Below are 27,837 nucleotides of genomic sequence, written 5' to 3' on the forward strand. Positions count from 1 at the left end.
GATTTTGACTCTCATGCCATGTTTGCTTCTAGTTCTTCCTATATGCATGGTAGAAATATGTCTAGGAGAAATGCTATTCATCATGTGCCTAGAAAGAATGTTATTCATGCTCCTAGGAAAGTAGTGAATGAACCTTCTAAAATTTATTGTGTTTTAAATGCTTCCTTTGCTATTTATAGAAAGGATAGGAAAGTAGTTGCTAGGAAGTTAGGGGCAAAATGCAAGGGAGACAAAACTTGCATTTGGGTCCCTAAGGATATTTGTGCTAACCTTGTAGGACCCAACATAAGTTGGGTACCTGAAACCCAAGCCTAAATTTGCCTTGCAGGTTTATGCATCCGGGGGTTCAAGCTGGATTATCGACAGCGGATGCACAAACCATATGACGGGGGAGAAGAAGATGTTTACCTCCTACGTCAAGAATAAGGATTCCCAAGATTCAATTATATTCGGTGATGGGAATCAAGGCAAGGTAAAAGGATTAGGTAAAATTGCAATCTCAAATGAGCACTCAATTTCTAATGTGTTTTTAGTTGAGTCTCTGGGATATAATTTACTATCTGTTAGTCAATTATGCAATATGGGATATAACTGTCTATTTACAAATGTAGATGTGTCTGTCTTTAGAAGAAGTGATGGTTCATTAGCTTTTAAGGGTGTATTAGACGGCAAACTTTATTTAGTTGATTTTGCAAAAGAAGAGGCCGGTCTAGATGCATGCTTAATAGCTAAGACTAGCATGGGCTGGCTGTGGCATCACCGCTTAGCACATGTGGGGATGAAGAACCTTCACAAGCTTCTAAAGGGAGAACACGTGATAGGTTTGACTAACGTGAAATTCGAAAAAGATAGACCTTGTGCAGCTTGTCAAGCAGGTAAACAAGTGGGAGGAGCGCATCACAGCAAGAATGTGATGACCACTTCAAGACCCCTGGAGCTGCTGCATATGGATCTCTTCGGACCCGTCGCCTATCTGAGCATAGGAGGAAGTAAGTATGGTCTAGTTATTGTTGATGACTTTTCCCGCTTCACTTGGGTGTTCTTTTTGCAGGATAAGTCTGAAACCCAAGGGACCCTCAAGCGCTTCCTCAGGAGAGCTCAAAACGAGTTTGAGCTCAAGGTGAAGAAGATAAGGAGCGACAACGGGTCCGAGTTCAAGAACCTTCAAGTGGAGGAGTTCCTTGAAGAGGAAGGGATCAAGCACGAGTTCTCCGCTCCCTACACACCACAGCAAAATGGTGTGGTAGAGAGGAAGAACAGGACGCTCATCGATATGGCGAGGACGATGCTAGGAGAGTTCAAGACCCCCGAGTGCTTTTGGACGGAAGCCGTGAACACGGCTTGCCACGCCATCAATAGGGTCTACCTTCATCGCCTCCTCAAGAAGACTTCGTATGAGCTGCTAACCGGTAACAAACCCAATGTATCTTACTTTCGTGTATTTGGGAGCAAGTGCTACATTCTAGTAAAGAAAGGTAGAAATTCTAAGTTTGCCCCCAAAGCAGTAGAAGGGTTTTTATTAGGTTATGACTCAAACACAAAGGCGTATAGAGTCTTCAACAAATCATCGGGTTTGGTTGAAGTTTCTAGCGATGTTGTATTTGATGAGACTAATGGCTCTCCAAGAGAGCAAGTTGTTGATTGTGATGATGTAGATGAAGAAGATGTTCCGACAGCCGCTATACGAACCATGGCGATTGGAGAAGTGCGGCCACAGGAACAAGATGAACGAGATCAACCTTCTTCCTCAACAACGGTGCATCCCCCAACTCAAGATGATGAACAGGTTCATCAACAGGAGGCGTGTGATCAAGGGGGAGCACAAGATGATCATGTGATGGAGGAAGAAGCGAAACCGGCACCTCCAACCCAAGTTCGAGCGATGATTCAAAGGGATCATCCCGTCGACCAAATTCTAGGTGACATTAGAAAGGGAGTAACTACTCGGTCTCGATTAGTTAATTTTTGTGAAAATTACTCTTTTGTCTCTTCTATTGAGCCTTTCAGGGTAGAAGAGGCCTTGCTAGATCCGGACTGGGTGTTGGCCATGCAAGAGGAGCTCAACAACTTCAAGAGGAATGAAGTTTGGACGCTGGTGCCTCGTCCCAAGCAGAATGTTGTGGGAACCAAATGGGTGTTCCGCAACAAACAAGACGAGCACGGAGTGGTGACAAGGAACAAGGCTCGACTTGTGGCAAAAGGTTATGCCCAAGTCGCAGGTTTGGACTTTGAGGAGACTTTTGCTCCTGTGGCTAGGCTAGAGTCAATTCGTATCTTGCTAGCATATGCCGCTCACCATTCTTTCAGGTTGTACCAAATGGATGTGAAGAGCGCTTTCCTCAACGGGCCAATCAAGGAGGAGGTGTACGTGGAGCAACCCCCTGGCTTCGAGGATGAACGGTACCCCGACCATGTGTGTAAGCTCTCTAAGGCGCTCTATGGACTTAAGCAAGCCCCAAGAGCATGGTATGAATGCCTCAGAGACTTTCTAATTGTTAATGCTTTCAAGGTTGGGAAAGCCGATCCAACTCTTTTTACAAAGACATGTGATGGTGATTTGTTTGTGTGCCAAATTTATGTTGATGACATAATATTTGGTTCTACTAACCAAAAGTCTTGTGAAGAGTTTAGCAGGGTGATGACGCAGAAATTCGAGATGTCGATGATGGGCGAGTTGAACTACTTCCTTGGGTTCCAAGTGAAGCAACTCAAGGACGGCACCTTCATTTCCCAAACGAAGTACACGCAAGATCTGCTAAAGCGGTTTGGGATGAAGGACGCCAAGCCCGCAAAGACTCCGATGGGAACCGACGGACACACCGATCTCAACAAAGGAGGTAAGTCCGTTGATCAAAAAGCATACCGGTCAATGATAGGGTCATTACTTTACTTATGTGCTAGTAGACCGGATATTATGCTTAGCGTATGCATGTGTGCTAGATTTCAATCTGATCCTAAGGAGTGTCACTTAGTGGCGGTCAAGCGAATTCTGAGGTATTTAGTTGCTACGCCTTGCTTCGGGCTCTGGTATCCGAAGGGGTCTACCTTTGACTTGATTGGATACTCAGACTCCGACTATGCTGGATGTAAGGTCGATAGGAAGAGCACATCGGGGACGTGCCAATTCTTAGGAAGGTCCCTGGTGTCATGGAACTCTAAGAAACAAACTTCTGTTGCCCTATCCACCGCTGAGGCCGAGTATGTTGCCGCCGGACAGTGTTGCGCGCAACTACTTTGGATGAGGCAAACCCTCAGGGACTTTGGCTACAATCTGAGCAAAGTCCCACTCCTATGTGATAATGAGAGTGCTATCCGCATGGCGGAAAATCCTGTTGAGCACAGCCGCACAAAGCACATAGACATCCGGCATCACTTTTTGAGAGACCACCAGCAAAAGGGGGATATCGAAGTGTTTCATGTTAGCACCGAGAACCAGCTAGCCGATATCTTTACCAAGCCTCTAGATGAGAAGACCTTTTGCAGGCTGCGTAGTGAGCTAAATGTCTTAGATTCGTGGAACTTGGATTGAATTGTAGCATACATGTGTTTATGCCTTTGATCATGTTCATTCTACATTTTGTTGCTTATTATGGTGCTCAAGTTGTACAAACACTTCCTGGACCTCACAAGTCCGTTGCAAAGTGATGCACATGTTTAGGGGGAGATGTGTTACAACTTGACCCTTTGAGACTAACTATATGCTTGAGTTTGCTTGATTTAGTCTCAAAGGAGAATTGAAAGGGAAAAGGTGGACTTGGACCATGAAAGACTTCCACTACACTCTGATGAGAGGGTAACTTATTCCAAGTCCATCTCATGAACTCTTATTGCCATTTGCTCTTAATTGAAAATTTTGGTGAGGCAATGGGGTTAAGGGGCCAAGATTGATCCCGTTTTGGTGCTTGATGCCAAAGGGGGAGAAAATAAAGGCCAAAGTGATAAATGGATCAGCTACCACTTGAGAAATTTTGAAAATAGTATAATAGAGCTTTTGGTTTGTCAAAACTCTAGCATTGTCTCTTTTGTCAAAAGGTGGCTTCTTGTGGGGAGAAGTAGTGATTATGGGAAAAAGGGGGAGTTTTTGAAATCAATCTCTGTTGGAATGACTCTCTTTATGCTTCAACATGTGTGTTTGACTTAGAGATAGAGATTTGAGTTTAATTTGCAAAAACAAACCAAGTGGTGGCAAAGGATGATCCATATATGCCAAATCGAATCTAAATAGATTAGAGTTCTATTTGAAGTGATTTTGCACTTGTTCTAGTTGCTTTATGTTGTGTTGGCATAAATCACCAAAAAGGGGGAGATTGAAAGGGAAATGTGCCTTTGGGCCATTTCTAAGTATTTTGGTAATTGAGTGCCAACACAAGTGCTTAAATGTGAATCTATGCCCATGGATGAACAAAGTGCAAATCACAAGTAAAGGTATGTTTCTAAGCCTTAGTACATTGGTTTTGTGTACTAATATATTTGTCTAAGTGTTAGAAACAGAGAGAAGAAGAAAAGGAGAATGTTGGCTGTGTACAGCCAACAGGCTGTTTCGGTCTGGGGCACCGGACTGTCCGGTGGTGCACCGGACTGTCCGGTGGTGCACCGGACAGTGTCCGGTGCGCCAGGCTGCCTCGACCTGAAGACGCCGCTCTCGGGAATTTGCCGACGGCGTACGGCTAAAATTCACCGGACTGTCCGGTGTGCACCGGACTGTCCGGTGAGCCAACGGTCGGCCGGGCCAACGGTCGGCCGCGCGATCTGCGCGAGACACGTGGCCGAGCCAACGGTCGGAAGGGGGCACCGGACTGTCCGGTGTGCACCGGACATGTCCGGTGCGGCAACGGCTCCCAGATCTGCAACGGTCGGCTGCGCCGTTTATGGAAAGAAATCGGGCACCGGACAGTGTCCGGTGTGCACCGGACTGTCCGGTGCGCCCGACGACAGAAGGCAAGGATGGCCTTCCAGATTTGTTCTCAACGGCTCCTAGCTGCCTTGGGGCTATAAAAGGGACCCCTAGGCGCATGGAGGGAGATATCAAGCATTCCTACAACATTCCTAAGCACCAAGACATCGATTCCACGCATTTGGTTCATTGTGATAGCATCTAGAGCTCTTGTTGAGTTGTGAACTCATTGAGTTGTGTTGCGAGCTCTTGTTGCGACTTGTGTGCGTGCTGTTGCTCTGATTTTGAGTCTTGTGTGCGTTGCTTGTTCATTCCTTACTCCGTATTTCTTTGTGAATCTCAAGTGTAAGGGCGGGAGGCTCCAAGTTGTGGAGATTCCTCGCAAACGGGATATTGAGAAGAAAAGCATAACACTGTGGTATTCAAGTTGATCATTGGATCACTTGAGAGGAGTTGAGTGCAACTCTCGTCCGTTGGGACGCCACAACGTGGAGTAGGCAAGTTTTGTACTTGGCCGAACCACAGGATAAATCACCGTGTCCTCTCTGTGTTGATCTTCTTGTGATTATCATATTGTGCAAGATCTTCGCTCTAGCCACTTGGCATTAACTGTGCTAACACTTAATCAAAGTTTTGTGGCTTAAGTTTTTAAGATTTACAGGATCACCTATTCACCCCCCCTCTAGGTGCTCTCACGTTTAGCAACCACCAACTCTCATCAATTCGTTCTCCTCCCACAGAAAAGTGGCAGCTTTTTATTCGTCCACCATATGTTGCCGTGCTCCGAGCATGGAGGTTTTACCTGTTCTTGGTACACTTGCCGGTTTCGATCCACATCTCACAGCCTTGGCCTCTCTCGGCACAGCGGCTATAATTCCACTAATCTGATCCCCATTTCTTGTGGTTATCAGTTTGGTATATATATTTTTAAAAATGCATTATTATTATTATCTCCAACAAGCGGTTCCGGTTAGTTTCTGTCAGTCAGTTCCTATATCATAAGGGAGCAGTTGCCCGGTTTCCTTGGACATTTGGATCCCCATTGCATGCAACCGCGTGCTCCTCGTTCATTGGGTTTGGCTTCTTGGTCTGCCTCTGGTTATTCTTACCTATGTTTCAAACACATTTTCAATATGTCAGTTGTGATTGCGTTTGATTGCTTTTCTGCATCGAGTGTCTGCAATTCGCGAGGATGGTGGCATTGTTTCCGTGAACTGAACCATGGATCACGTGCTCGCAGGACTGATGGGCGACCATCTCGCGTTGATCGTGGACCGGCTGCTGACAGAGTCGACGCTGGAGGCGGCGATCGGTAGTGGGAAGCATATGGTCGATCTGCGTCAGGAGATAGTGGACGTCGAGTACTGCCATCGCGGTTAGGCGGCGGCTCGGCGACGAAGGTAGTGGCGTGCAGGATTTGCCAGGAGGACTGGGACACCTGCATGGAGGCCCCCTGCGCCTGCTGTGGCAGCCTCAAGGTACCTGACCTCTTTAATCACGCTATTTTTTTATTTGGGACCAAAATAAATGCTCTTGGTTAGACAGCAGATTCATGATCGTGCTATGGTGATTATGCAACTGTTTTTCAATTTCTAAAAAAATGTCTTACAGTTCATGTTGTCAAATGAAAAGTCGATCCTTCTTTTCAGTAGAAGATGTAGTTGTTGCTACTTGTTGCTACAGTAAAAATGTTCCCTTCTTGATTGATTACCATCTATGCATATATGTGTGTGTTTTTGTTTGTGCAATATGGGTGCATGGTGAACCCTTGCTTGTGTTTTAAATAATAACCTTTATTTACTAGCTAGCTACTACACGACTAATGTTCTAGCTAGGTTTGTCGTTTGTAGGATTAGTATGAGAAATCAAAATAAATTTTAAATCAAAATATAGGAATGAAGATGAGGTTTCCTGACGACATCATCAAGCCGGACCACGCACTGCATGCACGACGCGAAAGAAAATGCATTTTATAACAATAAAGAAATTAGCTCCACAAAGAAACAGCCGCACATTTTTCGTCACTAAATACAGTATGAATTCTTAGTTTAGAAAAGCACTAGAGAACAAGTTTGGAGGAAGTGACAGGTTGGAGGTCACAACCAAAGGGCCGGCCGGGAACAACAAGTTATTACTACGAGTCACCTGCCCATTGGAGACTGAAAGAGAGAGAGACGCATCTGAATTAATCTAACCAAGCTAGATGCTGCCATCTACTCTTAATTAGCCTCTCTCTCTCTCCAATAGAGAAGACAAAGAGAGATGAGAGGGTGATCGAGTGCCTTCACCTGCAGCCCCAAATATTGGTTGGTGAAAGGAGCTTTAGAGCTACGGATAGTAGTTTAGATGTCCAGGTTCCCATCCAAAACAGGTGGGCCGGATCTCTGGGCGGCCGAGCGGGCGCACGAGCAGGCAGCGACGGAGGAAGCACAATGGGCGTGAGGACAGACGGTGCACGGCGAGGTGCGGGCAGGGAGGTTGTACGGACATGGTGGACATCGGGGAGGGGATGGGACAGACCGGGGTGTGTTGTGGTGGGGACAGCGGCGGCGGGTGACGGGGTGGCCGGATCGGGGTGGGGGTGCGGTCGGTGGAGTGTGGCAGCAGGTGGTGCGGGGGGAGGTGGAGGTGGTGCTCTGGTACTCTAGTCTAATGGCAGTGGCGGTGCGGTCGCGGCGATGGTACTCCTCTACCTCGACCAGCCGGAGATCTGCCAGGTGGCCCTCCTTAACAGCGCCTTCCACGGCGTAGCCTCGGCGGACTGCGTCTGGGCCGCCAAGCTCCCCGCCAACTACCGCTACCTTGCGGCCCTAGCCGCGACCGCCGATGACGAGGGCTGTGGCGATGGAGATGCCAGCGGCAAGCGCTTGACCAAGAAGGAGATTTATGTTCGGACGGGTGAAGGTGAGATACTGCAAGGCACCGACTAGGTTGCGGTACAACGTCGACTCTGGAACTGGTGAGCCATCGGAGGAGAGCTTGGCCTGAGTGTTCACCGGGGTAATACAAGGCTTGCACGCAGTCATGCCAACGTGCTCCAGAATATCGAGAGTGTACTCTCGTTGAGAGAGAACGAGGGACACACACAGTATAACACATATTTTATATATAAGTTATCGTAGTATTATATGTTCCCGTTGCAACGCACGGGCACCTACCTAATTATTTATTACATACGATTCTAATTCACATATAGTGTTTGTACCAAAATAGACACTTAGTTTATATTACTTGACATTAGTGTATAAAATTAATCTTTTTCTAAATTATATTGTTAATGTATTTATTTTACTAATTTAAAACATGTTACTTAAATTATTTTAGGATTTTATATTAAAATAGAAAATTAATATGATTTCTGTATTATATTATTAATATATTTATTTTACTAATTTAAAATATGTTTACTCAATTATTTTGTAGATTTTATATTATAATTTAAAGAGCGAGTTCGTGTTTATGGTCAAATTTGTTGTCTCGACGAGCCGGCTCACGAGTAAAACCTACTTTTGGACTCTGCGTAAACGAGTCGAGTTGAGCTCGGCTCGATTTTTAACCTAGCCGCGGCTAGCCGAGAGGATCGGCTCGTTCACCCCTAACCTAGCCATACCTAACTCCCCTGTGTCCAAGCCATCAGGATCTCTGCCGTTCAGGCCACGTCGCACCATCATAACGGCGGAAGGTCCCACGACTGGCACCAAATTAAGCCCCCGGCCCAGGCAGTGCGGTACAGAGATGATCTGGTGTGCGCTCGCTCACGCAGAGGCCGGTGAGCCGGTCCCGGCCGGGCAGCAGCCGCTGCTGCTTCCACCACGACAGCTACGCGCAACTGCGCAGCGCATGCCCTGCATGAATGATCTCCCGCCGCACTGTGCAGCATGCGCGGCAGCTACCCCTACCCGGCTACCCCCATGGACTCGCGAGAGTGACAACCAGCTGTGCACACAGGCATAGATCGAGCTGATCCAGCACTGCACCTGCACCTGCACCTGCACCTGCACCTGCACCGCCCACCCGCCCATCCACGTCCTTTGACATGGACCATGGCGCGGCACGGAACACGGATTTGGATGGATGGTCCATGATGACGGCATGCATCGTCGAGTAGCAGCAGTAGCACAAGTGCCCGGCTGTGCAGCACTACAACTGTGCCCCCAGGCCACCTACCCAAACCCATCCTCCACAGCCAGGGTCCCAACTCCCCAGCGAAAAGCTAGAATAGTCCTGAAAGAACAGCGCATGCATCTCACTGTATCTCCTGTTCGCCGGTATCCCTGTACCGTGCTGAACTGCTGCTGATGGGCCTATCTCCATCGAATTATTTGTGTCTCGTGACGACGCGTAGCTCGTCAGCGCAGTATCATCATTTCGGAGCGTTTCGTTGGTTATGATTGATGATTCGATGTCAGTTATTACGGAGTCCGATCGTGTCGTCCTCCCAATAGCCGCTGTGGTCTGTGGAGCCGGCGCCGGCATGGGGCACGGGCGACGGTCGGTGCTCGGCGGTGCCAGAAGTCATGCATGGGCGGTTTTGTTGAGCACCCTGCAGGCCTGTTACCCGGCAACTTGGACGGCTGGACTCTACTACTACCAAGCAGCTCGCCTTCTGCTTTGACAAATATTAGAATATATAAAAAAATACTATCCTTCATTCCACATGCATCTTCTGAAAAGGGCTCAATCGAACAAGATTCTAATGTAGTTCCTCGAAATCCTTTTGCTGGGAATCCCCTGGACCAGCGCCACCGGCCAGATACAGCCATGGCGGCATGGCCTCGCGACAGCGACTCCCAATTACCGCGTGCAAGTAGATCCCTGTACTGTACCGCCCTCGCCCCTTGGTCCTTCCGCCCATCCGCATGCGTTGACGACTTGACGTACGTAGGTTCGCGCAAGGAGCCTGTGATGTAGCTAGTCATGCGGCCGGGCATGGATGGTCCATGACTCCACTGTCCACTCATCATCGACTTCATTCAACTAGCAGCAATACTACTACTCCACCTACCCAGCCAGGGGCCCGATTGCTAGTAGAACAATCCAGGAAGAATTGCGCGTGCATCACATGTCATTGACGACCTTGCTGCATCGATCCGTCGACCGTCCCGTCCCGATGAGATTTGAGATGGACCTAAGCTGATGCTACTACGTACTGTACTCCGTAGGGTTCGTGGAGTGTACCAGTACCCATTTTGCATCTTTTGGCTCGGTTGCTGATTAGCTGCCATATTTTGGACCGCCGACCGATTAAACTCCAGTACGTTCTACGTGATCCCGATCAGTGCGCGACACCTGGCCGCTGTCTTCCTCACCGATCGAACAGCCGCCGCGGACCAGGAACCATGCCCGTGGCCCGTGGGCGACAGGTCGAGGAGACCGAGTGTCGGGCGGCTGACGGCCAGAATTGTTTCTATTTTATGTTTTTAGCCCCTTTTCCATAAAAAACTATACATATGTTTCTGACATAAAATTGTTTTTGATTTTAGATTTGGCGTCGGGGTCTACGAGATCGAGGTAACACGTATCAACCTATAGATTATCGCGCTCAGGATGATATGTTACTAAAATATGTGCCGTCCAGTTTTTAATTTTCATGAATTTTTAACAGAGTAAGAGTAGATTTCTCTTTGTATTCTGAAAAAGCTATAAAGTGGTTTTCAAGAAACTCACACACATTCCATTTTTTTTCCATAAATCGATTTCTAGACACTGTGGTGCTTCCAAATATGCTATTAGTCTAGATCACCGAGACGTATTATCTTGATCCTTATGTCATTGTCGTGTGTCACGCTCGTAGATCTATTCCTCCCCCTCTCTCCCACCTAACCAACAAAAAGAGATAATCATGCTTCTAGATAACACTTACCTTGATGTACTTCATGCTTTCCTCCACATTACCAATAGGAAGAGATAATCATGTTACTGGATAACTTATCTCTTCAACGAGTGCCTTTCTACAATGTTAAAGCTAGAGCAACTATAAAGAGCACATCTCTCTTGTGGATGATGTAGATATGGTGAAAATTTAAATATTCTAACTGTTTTTTGATTTTTTTTTTTAGATGCATGTGTACCCACAAAGCTACCATTTAGCTTTGCCCCCGCCTTCCTGGATGTGTTCCTGGTCTAGACCAAGTTAAATCAGTAGAGTTAGACCTCGGGGGAGAAGGGAACAACAGAGATGGAGAGGTCGTCCTAAGGCACGACATCATACTATATAGTCTAGCGTCTAAATACGACTTTACGTTGCCTACGAAGGTTAATAAATTTTTTACGACAAAATACTAAAATAAAAAAAGAATTTGGGCTCAGCGCGAGATCCTCTCCTCGCAGGGCAGTGCAACCACACGAGTAGGCTCTGTCTTTGTAAGGTGCCAGGTGGTGTGTAATTAACCTTTTGTGTTGTTCCCCATGACATCGACGTTTCTTTTATTTTCGTGCACCCTATAGAAGCACGGAAGACGGAACACGCCTTATCAGAGGCCATTCGTGCTTCGGTGCCCACCAGCGCCGTGCATGCACGTTATCCGTGCGGTTTTGTTTACAGTGATCAAAGTGTGTGAGGACAGGCAGCGCAGGAAATCGTAACTCGTGCTCTGCGCGTCGCAGAGGCGCAGAGCCCTATGCGTGCTGTGGTACTGGTCTGTCGAATTTATGCCCGCGCTAACCACGACACGTAGTACACGTACCACACCTACCATTAAAAATAATGAAAGTGTTAGGAGTAGCAGCGTGGCTACTCCTAACTGTCAAGCTGCACCAGTGTAAAGTGCCATGATTACTGTAGCTAACAAAGCTCCCGGCCTACACCGGTTAGGACGGCGCGTGGCGAGCATTGCTTCCGCCGTGCGGCGTGTTCAGGCTCCAGACTCCAGAGCGCGGGAGCGGTCGCTCGGACGGGCCGCGCCGACGTGCAGTGCAGCCTCCGTCGTAGGTGATAGAGTGAGTGAACTGTTAAACTCGAGCAACAACGAGGAGGGTCTGCGCTACGGCGAGCAGAAAACGGCAGACCGCGTCGCGCCGACGGGTGGCGAATTAAATAAGCTGCGGTACATGTTGCTTTGGTTATGTAGGTTCAGTGTACTGCCCCACTCCCCTCTGCATGGAACGGAACTACGGAAGAGGCAGGCATCGCGTTCACCGCACCCTTTTGATGCGAGCTCTACGCGTATAATAGGCTCTGCAGTCGAACGTCTATATAGCTGTGTAAAATACAGTTTTATAATATAGAGGGTATTATTTATAGAATAGAGTTTAAAATATAAAATAGACCGAGTCATGAGCGTCCGAATTTTTTATATTTTAGCCCTTCCTCGGAAAAAAATTTCACGTTTGGACCTTAGAAAATTTTAATGTCATTTTTGGACCCTTTGCTCGGCGCCATAGCCAATGGCGCCGAGGTAACACCGCTCGGCGCCATAGGCTATGGCGCCGAGGTGCGTGCTACGCTGGCCCAACCTGAACGACGTGGCGCCAACGTGGTACCGAGCTCGGCGCCAAGATCTATGGCGCCGAGCTCGGATATGTAACAACAAAGTATGTCTATCTCAATCGGTAGAGTGCAAGACTTTTAACTTTGAGGTTTTGGGTTCAAGCTCCATCGTGAACGTATTTTTTTATCACTAATTTGTTTTTTTGTTGTCTATATTTTTCGTTTATGTCGCTGATTTGTCCGTCCAGATTTATTTTTCATATAGTTTTTTTGTTTTTGTGACCGATTTATTTATTCATCTAGATATTTTTTGTTTTTGTTTTTGTTTATTCAAACTGCGTGACGCAAGTACCGTGCACATAAGTAACCCACCCTATGGAAGTACAAAGTACTTTATAAAATCATCAAGTCACTATTTATTTATACCTTGTATATTTATATTTTGGACTCTAATTATAATCTTTTTGTTTATTAAGTATATTTATATTTTGGACTCTAAAACTCCAATAATCTAATGTATTCAAAATTATAATTTTTAATATTAATTAAAATTTATCATTGTACATCACTACTAATGTAAGATTAATACAATCATTTGTTTATGATATAAATATTTTTAACATTTTAAATGGTGTACTTCAGTTTTTAGTATATTATTTAATGTTTAAAATCACTTGTAATTAGCGAGAGGACGGAATCAAGCTTAAGCATGTGGGGTTTACAATGCACCAAGAGCCAGACGGATTATTCAGTACTATTAAACAAAATGTAATAAACAAATCAGTCGCAAAAGCAAAAACAAATCAAGATGAGAAATAAATTTGGACGGACAAATCAGCGGCATAAACGAAAAAAACCACGATGCACCATAGCTAAACCGGTGGCCGCTAACCAATTTAAGTACGTTTCCTTAAGCTTAATAAACGAAAAAATATGGACGGATAAATAAATCAGTCACAAAAACAAACAATCTGGATAAGAAATAAATCTAGACGGACAAATCAGCGACATAAACGAAAAATCTGGACAACAAAAAAAAATCAGTGTCAAAGACAAAAAAAAGTATGAAAACATGCCTATCATGGGACTTGAACCCACAACCACAAGGTTAAAAGCCTTGAGCTCTACCAACTAAGCTAGACAAGTTTTGTGTACATAATAGAGCTCGGCGCCAAGATCTATGGCGCCGAGCTCGGTTCCATGTCGGTGCCACGTCGGTGCCACGACGTCCGTTTGTGCCAGCGTAACACGCACCTCGGCGCCATAGCCTATGGCGCCGAGCTGTGTTACCTCGGCGCCATTGGCTATGGCGCCGAGAAAAGGGTCCAAAAATGACATTAAAATTTTTTAAGGTCCAAACGTGAATTTTTTTCCAAAAAAGGGCTAAAATATAAAAAATTCGACATGAGCGTAGGTGGTGGATGAGAGCATAACTCCGACGGATCGACGTACTACCACGGATGGGATGATGGGGCGTTTGGTTGGGCCAGTTTTAACTTGAAATTATTATACCAGTAAAGACTTATTTGAGAGTAAGAATATTGGAGAGTATTGAAGGGCTACAATCTCTTTGCTTTACTATTTATAAAGGGGATTTTAGCCTCTTTAATCTCTCCGATATTCTTACTTACGATACTTGTTTGAGACAAGGGATTAAAAAAGATTGAGTGGATTAAAATCTCTTAGTATTTAACATTTAATAGTAAAAGATTTTAGCCCTTAATCTTCTCGAATTCTCCCAAACGAGACTATAGTAGTTTCTATCGCACGGTAAAAAGGGTCGGTTGAATCAGTTCACAGCACCATGTTGTTGTTGATACCGCCACCGGCCGAAGGACATAGGCAATGTATAAAGTATAACCTAGATATTATAGTGCGTACACTGTAGGTATAAATGGGGTGTATCTCTTATGTCTTATTTAATAAATTTTTATAAGACATGATCTATTTATGTGAGTTGTATTAGTGAAGCTCTGTCTTCCTTAAAAAACCAAGCTAAGACTGACTCCAACAGAGCAGCTAAATGGACAGACAAAGCTAAAATAGTTGCCCACAAGCTACTGTAGCAGTACAAAACACCTTACAACATGGCAGCCAAACGAGCCAGGCAAAAAGGATGGAAAGAGAGAAAAGCCATATTAGCTTGTACTGTGGCTGGCAGCCATTTTCTTTTTCTGTGTCTGAGAACATGACCCCACCATCTGCTCCATTTATTGAACTATACTACCGCTGTCTTTTTGCCTGTGCTGTTAAAAGCGTGTGTCATATGGCTGGACAGACAAACCAGAGACGCTAGCTAAATGCTTGAATGGCTGCTCGATTTGCATGGTCTCTGTTGGAGTCACTCTAAGTGTGTGTCTTCATAAAGACATAGCGTCTTCGTTTTTTACACTTACTCGCTATATACACCTTAAGACACAGTGCATTAAAATGCTTTGTACATACTCTTATCTTTCAGTGTTCTTCTTTCCGAACAATACGTACTTATGGCCAGGAAGGACCTAGAGAATAGTCTAGGTAGGCCTCTGACTACCCGGGAATTTGGCCCAAAAACAAACTAGTACTTATTGTTTAGGTCTAAATAAACAAATTTCTGCGCCACTGCGAGCAGAAAACGGCAGACCGCGTCGCGCCGACGGCTGGCGAATTAGGGGATGTTTGGTTTGTGGCTAAATGTGCCACACTTTGCCTAAGGTTAGTCGTTCGAATTGAATAACTAACCTTAGACAAAAAAGTTAGTCAAAGTGTGGCAACTGAGGTAGTGAACCAAACATGCAAATAAGCTGCGGTACATGTTGCTTTGGTTATGTAGGTTCAATGCGCTGCCCCACTCCCCTCTGCATGGAACTGAAGGCAGGCATCGGCGCATATTCATCAAGGATATTTTAGCCCCTTCAATCATCTCTGGTATTCTTACTTCCGATACTTGTTTGAGACAGGAGATTAAAGGAGTTTGAGTGGGTTAAAATCTCTTAGTATTTAAAATTTAATAGTAAAAGATTTTAGCCTCTTAATCTTCTCGGATTCTACCAAATGAGCCTATAGTAATTTCTACCGCACGGTAAAAAGGGTCAGCTGAATCAATTCAGAGCAACATGTTGTCGTTGATGCCGCCACCGGCCAAAAGGCTTAGGGCATGTATAACCTAGACATTGTAGTGAGTAGACTATATGTATAAATAGGGTATATCTTTTATGCTTTATTTAATAAATTTCTATAAGATATGACCTATTTTTGTGGGTTGTACTAGCGAAGCTATATCTTGCTTAAAAAACCGAGCTAAATGTGTCTTCATGAAGACATAGTGTCTTTGTTTTTACACTTACCATCTATATACATCTTAAGGCACAGTGCATTAAAATGCTTTGTACATACTTTTAACTTTCAGTGTTATTTTTTTTCCGGACAATACGTACTTACGCTAGGAAGGACCTAGAGAATAGTCTAGGTAGGCCTCTGACTACTCAGGAATTTGGCCCAAAAACAAACTAGTAGTCATTGTTTAGGTCTAAAGAAACAAATTTATGCATCTTGCAACCTAATTTGATGAATTCAATGTATTAAGAGATATTTTGTTTATTTTCTGCTCATGTATTGAATCAATGGAAATTATAATGTAGTACTAAATTATATACATTATTATATGTTAAAAAATTATACTCGACTACCTTATATTTAAATCCTAGGTCGGTCACTGTCTATGGCGAATTAATCATGGGAAGTACATTAGTCCAAGTGCTTTAGGAAAAGGTGTTTGGTTTCGGCGCAAAATTGGCCAAAGTTCCGGCCGTGTAAAAGACCACCAGCGAGTCGAACCTGTCGGATTTAAGCGGAGTAGGGTTTCATTTGGGGCGCAACCATCGTTGATTCCACAAGGACACTGCGCTGCGTCTATAGATGGTCAATAAGTACGAGTCCCGCGAGCCCAGCACGAAGCCCGCTGTTTAGGCCCGGTCCGAGCCTGGCACGACCTGGTTCTATGAGGGTTGAAAGCTCTCTTGTGGGTTTTGGTGGTTTGGATGACAACCCAATTAAAGGACTAACAAGTGTGCTAAGTGTTGAACAGGTGCTTAATGCAAAGCTAACAGGGTTCAACACAAGTGAACAAGTGTGATGGTCCAAAGACTGGATTATCTATAGATAATGGACATCACAAGTAAGATGGACATTGCTTAAGTGAGACTTGGTGTGCGTAACTCAGAGACAACCGATCAAGCCAAGGATGGAGGCAAGAAGAGCTTCGAGGTATCGAGTGCACGGGAGAAGGTCAAGGAGACCAGGAACCCAAAGCCAGGGGTGAAGAAGAAGACTTGCAAAGTCAAGGTTGATCGAGTTAAGAAGACTTATGGTGCATCAAGGATCACTACATAAGGCTCAAGATCAAGCTCGAGAAGTGAACGGGGGTTGGGGCTCAGATATGTCAATCTAGATCAAGTCAAGTTGACTTGATGGTTTAGAGTCCAACATCGACCTCAAACAAGCCAAATTGGGTAAAACGATGAAAAAGTTAAGTATGTAAGGTTTGAGTGTTCAACCATTTTGCATACACCTCTTACTACAAGTTTGGTGCTTTGGTTTGCTCTCTAACTCTTTCTGTAGAGAAAGTACCATTCTGAGCTCTGCTGGAGGAGAAACAGAAAAGCTAGGAGAAGAACAAGAAAGATGTAAGTTTCTAGGACTAAATCAATTGGATTATACTCTAAATGTGTTTGTTTAAGTCTCAGGAAAATCCTCCCAAAAGTTGAAGTCAAACGGAGAAAGAACGGAGGAAAAAGCACTTAGTGTGCTGTTGGCTGGTGCACAGGACAGTGAATAGTAGCTGTCCGGTGCACAGGACAGTGAATAGTAACTGTGTCCGGTGCACAGGACAGTGAATAGTCGCAGCGTCCGGTGCACAGGATAGTGAATAGCGCAGCGTCCGGTGCACAGGACAGTGAATAGTAGCTGTGTCCGGTGCACAGGACAGTGAATAGTGACCTGTCCGGTGCACAGGACAGTGAATAGTAACCTGTCCGGTGCACCAACGGCTAGCTGTTTCAGAGAAGGAAACTGTCAATCAGATCCGTTACTGTTCACTGTCCGGTGCGCCACCGGACAGTCCGGTGCACCCGCAATCAGGGAAGGCTGGGAGCTTCCAAATGAAGCTCTAACGGCTCCTAGGCCATTTGGGGCTATAAAAGGGACCCCTAGGCGCCTCAAACAATAACACAAGTGCAGCCAACAATTGTATACATCACTCGGATCGATTCTCTCTCTCCCTCTTGTGTAAATCTCTCTAGTTTGTGTGAAGGCAAAGTTATAAGCCTTTAGAGAGTGGAGAGGTGCTGCAAAGAGCTAGAGCAAAGTCTTGAGCGCATTGTTACTCTGCCGGAGTGCTGTCAAGAAGATTGTAAGCAGCCGCGGCTTTGTTGTAACCCAACTCAACATAGTGGAAGGCTCTATCTGTCATACTGACAGATCTGAGCAAACGGAGGAAGGAGTTGAAATAGACTCCAAGCCCAGGGTATTTTAAGACAGGAACTTCAATTCTGTTGCAACCTACTCGAAGGGTCCTTCATTCCACTGCAATCCAGTCTTCGAGTAGAGTAAGAATTTCCAGTTATAAAGTGATTAATTATTATTCGCCTATTCACCCCCCCCTCTAGGCGACATTCAGATCCTGTTCCAAGGCATAGGGAACTTTCAATTGGTATCGGAGCTAGGCCTCTCCAGTGTGGGCTTAGCCGTCCGGAGATGACGATGTCGTCACAAGAGGTAACTCTAGAACTTCTTTTAGGCGATGGTTCTAATTATAAATCTTGGTCTGTCTCTATTTATAATGCTTTCATGCATATTGATCCTGATTTGAGACAGATCTTTAGTAGAAGTATTTTTCCCTCTAATATTAGTAAAAACCCTTCTAATACTGAACTAAGATGTCTATCTGAAAGGGAAATGTGCCATTGGGCCATTTCTATGTATTTTGGTGATTGAGTGCCAACACATGTGCTTAATTGGGAATTTATGTACATGGATGAACAAGGTGAAAATCATGAAGTAAAGGTATGTTTCTAAGCCTTAGTACATTGGTTTTAAGTACTAATATATTTGTCTAAGTGTTAGAAACAGAAAGAAGAAGAATAGAGAAAAGGAGAAGGGACTTGGCTGTGTGCTGCCAAGACCGCTCGGTCTGGAGCACCGGACTGTCCGGTGTGCACCGGACAGTGTCCGGTGCGCCAGGCTGGCGCGACTCGAACTGGCCGCTCTCGGGAAATTGGCCGGCGGCGTACGGCTAAAATTCACCGGACTGTCCGGTGTGCACCGGACTGTCCGGTGAGCCAACGGTCGGCCGGGCCAACGGTCGGCCGCGCGATCGGCGCGCGACACGTGGCCGAGCCAACGGTCGGAAGACGGCACCGGACTGTCCGGTGTGCACCGGACATGTCCGGTGCGCCAACAGCGCCAGATCTGCCAACGGTCTGCAACGGTCGTCTTCGCCGTTTAAGGAAACAAATCGGGCACCGGACAGTGTCCGGTGTGCACCGGACTGTCCGGTGCCCCCGACGACAGAAGGCAAGGATGGCCTTCCGGATTTGCTCTCAACGGCTCCTAGCTGCCTTGGGGCTATAAAAGGAGCCCCTAGGCGCATGGAGGAGACACACAAGCAACCTTTGAGCATTCTTGATCATCCACACTAAGTCTCTGCGCATTCGTTTGTGTTTCTAAGTGATTCGAGCTCTGTTCTAAGTGAGAACTCTGAGATAGTCTTGTGAGCTCGATTCTTGGCCGTGTGTGTGCGCTTTTGCTGTGGATTTGTGTGTGTTGCTTCCCTCCCTTACTCTGTGTTTCATTTGTGATCATATACTTGTAAGGGCAAGAGACTCCAATTTGTGGAGATTCCTTGCAAACGGGATAGTGAAAGGAAAACAAAACACCGTGGTATTCAAGTGGGTCTTTGGACCGCTTGAGAGGGGTTGATTGCAACCCTCGTCCGTTGGGACGCCACAACGTGGAGTAGGCAAGCGTTGGTCTTGGCCGAACCACGGGATAAAACCACTGTGTCACTCTGTGCTTGATTCTCTTGTGGTACTGTGTTTTGTTGAGACTTCACTCTAGCCACTTGGCCATACTTGTACTAACCCTTAACAAGTTTTTGTGGCTTAAGTTTAAGTTTTTACAGGATCACCTATTCACCCCCCCTCTAGGTGCTCTCAATTGGTATCAGAGCCGTTCTCTTCACAAAGGGACTAACCGCCCGAAGAGATGGATCCTAAGGGGAAGGGTATAGTGATCAACGACAAAGAGAAGGAATCCTTCGTCAACGAGCCGAAGGACGATAAGCCTACCGACTCCGGCTCGGGCCAAAGACGGAAGGAAGGGAAGAAGAAGAAGACCAGGCGCATCAAGGAGATCGTCTACTACGACAGCGACGAGTCTACTTCTTCCCAAAAGGACGAGGACCACAACGACTACGAGAGAAGAAAACCGGTTAATTCGAACTTTTTTTTTGATTACTCTCGTATTCCGCAAAGTTCACATTCTCATTTGCTCTCCATTCCACTCGGCAAGCCCCCACACTTTGATGGAGAGGACTACGGATTTTGGAGCCACAAAATGCGTAGTCACCTATTCTCTCTCCATCCTAGTATATGGGAGATTGTAGAGAGTGGAATGCATTTTGATAGTTCGGATAGTCCCATGTTCATTAATGAACAAATTCATAAGAATGCACAAGCCACTACTGTTCTTCTAGCTTCCTTGTGCAGGAATGAATACCATAAGGTGAGCGGCTTGGATAACGCCAAGCAAATCTGGGACACCCTCAAGATTTCTCATGAGGGGAACAACGTCACCTTACTCACCAAGATGGAGTTGGTGGAGGGCGAGCTTGGACGGTTCGCAATGATAAGGGGCGAGGAGCCAACGCAAACATACAATCGGCTCAAGACCCTTATCAACAAGATAAGAAGCTACGGGAGCACGCGATGGACGGACCACGACGTCGTCCGCCTAATGCTAAGGTCATTTACCGTTCTTGATCCTCACTTGGTGAACAATATACGTGAAAATCCCAGGTACACCAAGATGTCGCCCGAAGAAGTTCTTGGGAAATTTGTTAGCGGGCGAATGATGATCAAGGAGGCGAGATATGTGGACGACGCCTTGAATGGTCCGATCAACGAGCCGCAACCTCTCGCTCTCAAGGCAACACGAAGCAAGGAGGCGCTACCTAGCAAGGTGGCACAAATTGAGGCGGCCGGACTCAACGATGAAGAGATGGCTCTCATCATCAAGAGATTCAAGACGGCGCTAAATGGTCGCAAGGGGCAGCCAAGCAAGACCAAGACCAAGGGGAAGCGCTCATGCTTCAAATGCGGTAAGCTTGGTCATTTTATCGCTAACTGTCCCGATAATGAAAGTGACCAGGAAAAGGGGAACAAAAGAGAAAAGAAGAAGCAATACAAGAAGGCAAAGGGCGAGGCGCATCTAGGAAAGGAGTGGGACTCGGATTGCTCCTCCTCCGACTCCGACAACGAAGGACTCGCCGCCACTGCCTTCAACAAATCGGCTCTCTTCCCCAACGAGCGTCTCACATGTCTTATGGCAAGGGAGAAGAAGGTGAGTACTCAAGACTCCACTTATGCTTCTTCTAGTGATAGTGAGTCTAGTGATGATGACATAGATTATTCATGCTTGTTCAAGGGCTTAGATAGATCTAAGATAGATAAAATCAATGAATTGATTGATGCATTGAATGAAAAGGATAGGCTTTTAGAAAAGCAGGAGGATTTATTGTATGATGAACATGATAAATTTGTAGAGGCACAAAAATCATATGCTTTAGAAGTAAAAAGAAATGAAATGCTTTCTTATGAACTATCTACTTGTCATGAAACCATTTCTACTTTACAAAGTGTTAACAATGATTTAAATGCTAAGTTAGAAGTAGCAAATAAATCTAATTCTTGTGTAGAACATGTTAAGATTTGCACTAGGTGTAAGGATTTCAATGTTGATGCCTGTAGTGAACATCTAGTTTTAATTTCCAAATTAAATAAGGAAGTGGCTAGTCTTAATGCCCAACTTAAGACTAGCAAGAATGAAGTTGATAAAATAAAATTTGCAAGGGATGCCTATACGGTTGGTAGACACCCCTCAATTAAGGATGGTCTTGGCTTCAAGAGAGAGGCCAAGAACTTAACAAGCCATAAGGCTCCCATCTTCGTCAAGGAGAAAGGGAAGGCCCCTATGGCTAGTAATGCTAAAAAGAACCATGCTTTTATGTATTATGATAGGAGAAATGCTAGAAATGCTTATAATGATTTTGATTCACATGTTTATGATTCTCATGCCTTGTTTGCCTCTAGTTCTTCTTATAAGCATGATAGGGATATGCCTAGGAGAAATATTGCTCATGTGCCTAGAAAGAATGTTATTCATGCTCCTAGGAAAGTAGTGAATGAACCTTCTATAATTTATTGTGCTTTAAACACTTCCTTTGCTATTTGTAGAAAGGATAGGAAAATAGTTGCTAGGAAGTTAGGGGCAAAATGCAAGGGAGACAGGACTTGCATTTGGGTCCCTAAGGACATTTGTGCTAACCTTGCAGGACCCAACATGAGTTGGGTACCTAAGACCCAAGCCTAAATTTGCCTTGCAGGTTTATGCATCCGGGGGTTCAAGCTGGATTATTGACAGCGGATGCACAAACCATATGACGGGGGAGAAGAAGATGTTCACCTCCTACGTCAAAATTAAGGATTCCCAAGATTCAATTATATTCGGTGATGGGAATCAAGGCAAGGTAAAAGGGCTAGGTAAAATTGCAATTTCTAATGAGCACTCCATATCTAATGTGTTTTTAGTTGAGTCTCTTGGATATAATCTGCTATCTGTGAGTCAATTATGTCATATGGGGTATAATTGTCTATTTACAAATGTAGATGTGTCTGTCTTTAGAAGAAGTGATGGTTCACTAGCTTTTAAGGGTGTATTAGACGGCAAACTTTATTTAGTTGATTTTGCAAAAGAAGAGGCCGGTCTAGATGCATGCTTAATAGCTAAGACTAGCATGGGCTGGCTGTGGCATCGCCGCTTGGCACATGTGGGGATGAAGAACCTTCAAAAGCTTCTAAAGGAAGAACACGTGATAGGTTTGACTAACGTGCATTTCGAAAAAGATAGACCTTGTGCAGCTTGTCAAGCAGGTAAACAAGTGGGAGGAGCGCATCACGGCAAGAACGTGATGACCACTTCAAGACCCCTGGAGCTGCTGCATATGGACCTCTTCGGACCCGTCGCCTATCTAAGCATAGGAGGGAGTAAGTATGGTTTAGTTATTGTTGATGACTTTTCCCGCTTCACTTGGGTGTTCTTTTTACAGGAAAAATCCGAAACCCAAGGGACTCTCAAACGCTTCCTCAGGAGAGCTCAAAATGAGTTTGAGCTCAAAGTGAAGAAGATAAGGAGCGACAACGGGTCCGAGTTCAAGAACCTTCAAGTGGAGGAGTTCCTTGAAGAAGAAGGGATCAAGCACGAGTTCTCCGCTCCCTACACACCACAGCAAAATGGTGTGGTAGAGAGAAAGAACAGGACGCTCATCGACATGGCGAGGACGATGCTAGGAGAGTTCAAGACCCCCGAGTGCTTTTGGACGGAAGCCGTGAACACGGCGTGCCACGCCATCAACAGGGTCTACCTTCATCGCCTCCTCAAGAAGACGTCGTATGAGCTACTAACCGGTAACAAACCCAATGTATCGTACTTTCGTGTATTTGGGAGTAAATGCTACATTCTAGTGAAGAAGGGTAGAAATTCTAAGTTTGCTCCCAAAGCTGTAGAAGGGTTTTTGTTAGGTTATGACTCAAATACAAAGGCGTATAGAGTCTTCAACAAATCATCGGGTTTGGTTGAAGTCTCTAGCGACGTTGTATTTGATGAGACTAATGGCTCTCCAAGAGAGCAAGTTGTTGATTGTGATGATGTAGATCAAGAAGATGTTCCGACGGCCGCTATACGGACCATGGCGATTGGAGAAGTACGGCCACAGGAACAAGATGAACGAGATCAACCTTCTTCCTCAACTATGGTGCATCCCCCAACCAAAGATGACGAACAGGTACCTCAAGTGGAGGCGCTTGATCAAGGGGGAGCACAAGATAATCAAGTGATGGAGGAAGAAGTGCAACCGGCACCTCCAACCCAAGTTCGAGCGATGATTCAAAGGGATCATCCCGTCGACCAAATTCTGGGTGACATTAGCAAGGGAGTAACTACTCGATCTCGATTAGTTAATTTTTGTGAGCATTACTCCTTTGTCTCTTCTATTGAGCCTTTCAGGGTAGAAGAGGCCTTGCTAGATCCGGACTGGGTGTTGGCCATGCAAGAGGAGTTAAACAACTTCAAGCGCAATGAAGTTTGGACACTGGTGCCTCGTCCGAAGCAAAATGTTGTGGGAACCAAGTGGGTGTTCCGCAACAAACAGGACGAGCACGAGGTGGTGACGAGGAACAAGGCTCGACTTGTGGCAAAAGGTTATGCCCAAGTCGCAGGTTTGGATTTTGAGGAGACTTTTGCTCCTGTGGCTAGGCTAGAGTCAATTCGAATCTTGCTAGCATATGCCGCTCACCATTCTTTCAGGTTGTTCCAAATGGATGTGAAGAGCGCTTTCCTCAACGGGCCAATCAAGGAGGAGGTGTACGTGGAGCAACCCCCTGGCTTCGAGGATGAACGGTACCCCGACCATGTGTGTAAGCTCTCTAAGGCGCTCTATGGACTTAAGCAAGCCCCAAGAGCATGGTATGAATGCCTTAGAGACTTTCTAATTGCTAATGCTTTCAAGGTTGGGAAAGCCGATCCAACTCTTTTTACAAAGACATGTGATGGTGATTTGTTTGTGTGCCAAATTTATGTTGATGACATAATATTTGGTTCTACTAACCAAAAGTCTTGTGAAGAGTTCAGCAGGGTGATGACGCAGAAATTCGAGATGTCGATGATGGGCGAGTTGAACTACTTCCTTGGGTTCCAAGTGAAGCAACTCAAGGACGGCACCTTCATCTCCCAAACGAAGTACACGCAAGATCTGCTAAAGCGGTTTGGGATGAAGGACGCCAAGCCCGCAAAGACTCCGATGGGGACCGACGGACACACCGACCTCAACAAAGGAGGTAAGTCCGTTGATCAAAAAGCATACCGGTCAATGATAGGTTCTTTGCTTTATTTATGTGCTAGTAGACCGGATATTATGCTTAGCGTATGCATGTGTGCTAGATTTCAATCCGATCCTAAGGAGTGTCACTTAGTGGCGGTGAAGCGAATTCTTAGATATTTGGTTGCTACGCCTTGCTTCGGGCTCTGGTATCCAAAGGGGTCTACCTTTGACTTAGTTGGATACTCTGACTCCGACTATGCTGGATGTAAGGTCGATAGGAAGAGTACATCGGGGACGTGCCAATTCTTAGGAAGGTCCCTGGTGTCATGGAATTCTAAGAAACAAACATCCGTTGCCCTATCCACCGCTGAGGCCGAGTACGTTGCCGCAGGTCAGTGTTGCGCGCAACTACTTTGGATGAGGCAAACCCTCCGGGACTTTGGCTACAATCTGAGCAAAGTCCCACTCCTATGTGACAATGAGAGTGCTATCCGCATGGCGGAGAATCCTGTTGAGCACAGCCGCACAAAGCACATAGACATCCGGCATCACTTTTTGAGAGACCACCAGCAAAAGGGGGATATCGAAGTGTTTCATGTTAGCACCGAGAACCAGCTAGCCGATATCTTTACCAAGCCTCTAGATGAGAAGACCTTTTGCAGGCTGCGTAGTGAGCTAAATATCTTAGATTCGCGGAACTTGGATTGAATTGTAGCATACATGTGTTTATGCCTTTGATCATGTTCATTCTGCATTTTGTTGCTTATTATGGTGCTCAAGTTGTACAAACACTCCCTGGACCTCACAAGTCCGTTGCAAAGTGATGCACATGTTTAGGGGGAGATGTGTTACAACTTGACCCTTTGAGACTAACCATATGCTTGAGTTTGATGATTTAGTCTCGAAGGAGGATTGAAAGGGAAAGGTGGACTTGGACCATGAAAGACTTCCACTGCACTCCGATGAGAGGGTAACTAATTCCAAGTTCATCTCATGAACTCTCATTGCCATTTGCTCTTAATTGAAGATTTTGGTAAGGCAATGGGGTTAAAGGGCCACAAATTGATCCCATTTTGGTGCTTGATGCCAAAGGGGGAGAAAATAAAGGCCAAAGCAATAAATGGATCAGCTACCACTTGAGAGATTTTGAAAATAGTAGAATAGAATTTTTGGTTTGTCAAAATTCTTATGTTGTCTCTCTTGTCAATAATTGGTTTCTTGTGGGGAGAAGTATTGATTATGGGAAATAGGGGGAGTTTTTGAAATCTTTGATCAATCTCTTTTGGAATGACTCTCTTTATACTTCAACATGTGTGTTTGACTTAGAGATAGAGATTTGAGTTTGATTTGCAAAAACAAACCAAGTGGTGGCAAAGGATGATCCATATATGCCAAAATTGAATAAAACCAATTTGAGTTTTTATTTAAAGTGATTTTGCACTTGTTCTAGTTGCTTTATGTTGTGTTGGCATAAATCACCAAAAAGGGGGAGATTGAAAGGGAAATGTGCCCTTGGGCCATTTCTATGTATTTTGGTGATTGAGTGCCAACACATGTGCTTAATTGGGAATTTATGTACATGGATGAACAAGGTGAAAATCATGAAGTAAAGGTATGTTTCTAAGCCTTAGTACATTGGTTTTAAGTACTAATATATTTGTCTAAGTGTTAGAAACAGAAAGAAGAAGAATAGAGAAAAGGAGAAGGGACTTGGCTGTGTGCTGCCAAGACCGCTCGGTCTGGAGCACCGGACTGTCCGGTGTGCACCGGACAGTGTCCGGTGCGCCAGGCTGGCGCGACTCGAACTGGCCGCTCTCGGGAAATTGGCCGGCGGCGTACGGCTAAAATTCACCGGACTGTCCGGTGTGCACCGGACTGTCCGGTGAGCCAACGGTCGGCCGGGCCAACGGTCGGCCGCGCGATCGGCGCGCGACACGTGGCCGAGCCAACGGTCGGAAGACGGCACCGGACTGTCCGGTGTGCACCGGACATGTCCGGTGCGCCAACAGCGCCAGATCTGCCAACGGTCTGCAACGGTCGTCTTCGCCGTTTAAGGAAACAAATCGGGCACCGGACAGTGTCCGGTGTGCACCGGACTGTCCGGTGCCCCCGACGACAGAAGGCAAGGATGGCCTTCCGGATTTGCTCTCAACGGCTCCTAGCTGCCTTGGGGCTATAAAAGGAGCCCCTAGGCGCATGGAGGAGACACACAAGCAACCTTTGAGCATTCTTGATCATCCACACTAAGTCTCTGCGCATTCGTTTGTGTTTCTAAGTGATTCGAGCTCTGTTCTAAGTGAGAACTCTGAGATAGTCTTGTGAGCTCGATTCTTGGCCGTGTGTGTGCGCTTTTGCTGTGGATTTGTGTGTGTTGCTTCCCTCCCTTACTCTGTGTTTCATTTGTGATCATATACTTGTAAGGGCAAGAGACTCCAATTTGTGGAGATTCCTTGCAAACGGGATAGTGAAAGGAAAACAAAACACCGTGGTATTCAAGTGGGTCTTTGGACCGCTTGAGAGGGGTTGATTGCAACCCTCGTCCGTTGGGACGCCACAACGTGGAGTAGGCAAGCGTTGGTCTTGGCCGAACCACGGGATAAAACCACTGTGTCACTCTGTGCTTGATTCTCTTGTGGTACTGTGTTTTGTTGAGACTTCACTCTAGCCACTTGGCCATACTTGTACTAACCCTTAACAAGTTTTTGTGGCTTAAGTTTAAGTTTTTACAGGATCACCTATTCACCCCCCCCTCTAGGTGCTCTCACTATCTCTTAATCACCATGCTTGCAACATCTTAGTTGACTCTCTTTCTAGAGGTGCTTATTTTGCCATCATGAGTAGTGATAGTGATTTATTTGTTGATGCTCATGATCTATGGACTAGAATTAAAGTAAAATATTCTGAGTCCAATTGTACTACTTCTACTCCCTATGTTGCTTGTGGTACTAACCTTTCAAAGGGAGAGGAAAAACGATGGCAACCAAACGATGAATCCACCTCACCGACAGGTTTGTCTTCCACTAGTTATAAATGTCTTATTGCTAACAATGATAGTGGAGACGAAAGCGATGATGAGGAGGAATATGAGGATGATAGCGAGGATGAGTCTTCATCACCACAAGGTACATTTTCCTGTATTGCTTCCACTAATAATAATGACAGGGAAAATGAGACCGGTGATGTGGAAGAAGAGGAGATTCGCCGGTTCTACACCAATCTCAACAAAGAAGACAAAGTGCTCTTGGTTAAGTTGTTGAGTAGGAACAAGGAACAAGGCGAGACGCTTCTCAGGCTAGAGGAGACTCTCATCAAAACCAACGACAGCCTGGAGAAGATGACCAAAGAACATGAGGAGCTAAAGTGCTCTCATGATAATTTGGT

At 45.6% G+C, this 27,837-nt stretch overlaps 1 non-coding gene across 1 annotated transcript; it reads right to left on the bottom strand.

Moving 5' to 3' along the window:
- Positions 1–13,396: 13,396 nt before the first annotated feature.
- TRNAK-UUU (transfer RNA lysine (anticodon UUU)) lies at positions 13,397–13,469 on the bottom strand. The gene has a single exon. It is a non-coding gene; the product is annotated as a tRNA-Lys (tRNA).
- Between the last annotated feature and the right edge of the window lie 14,368 nt (positions 13,470–27,837).

Source organism: Zea mays, chromosome 3 (genome assembly GCF_902167145.1).
Source record: "Zea mays cultivar B73 chromosome 3, Zm-B73-REFERENCE-NAM-5.0, whole genome shotgun sequence".
Taxonomy (NCBI): Eukaryota; Viridiplantae; Streptophyta; class Magnoliopsida; order Poales; family Poaceae; genus Zea; species Zea mays.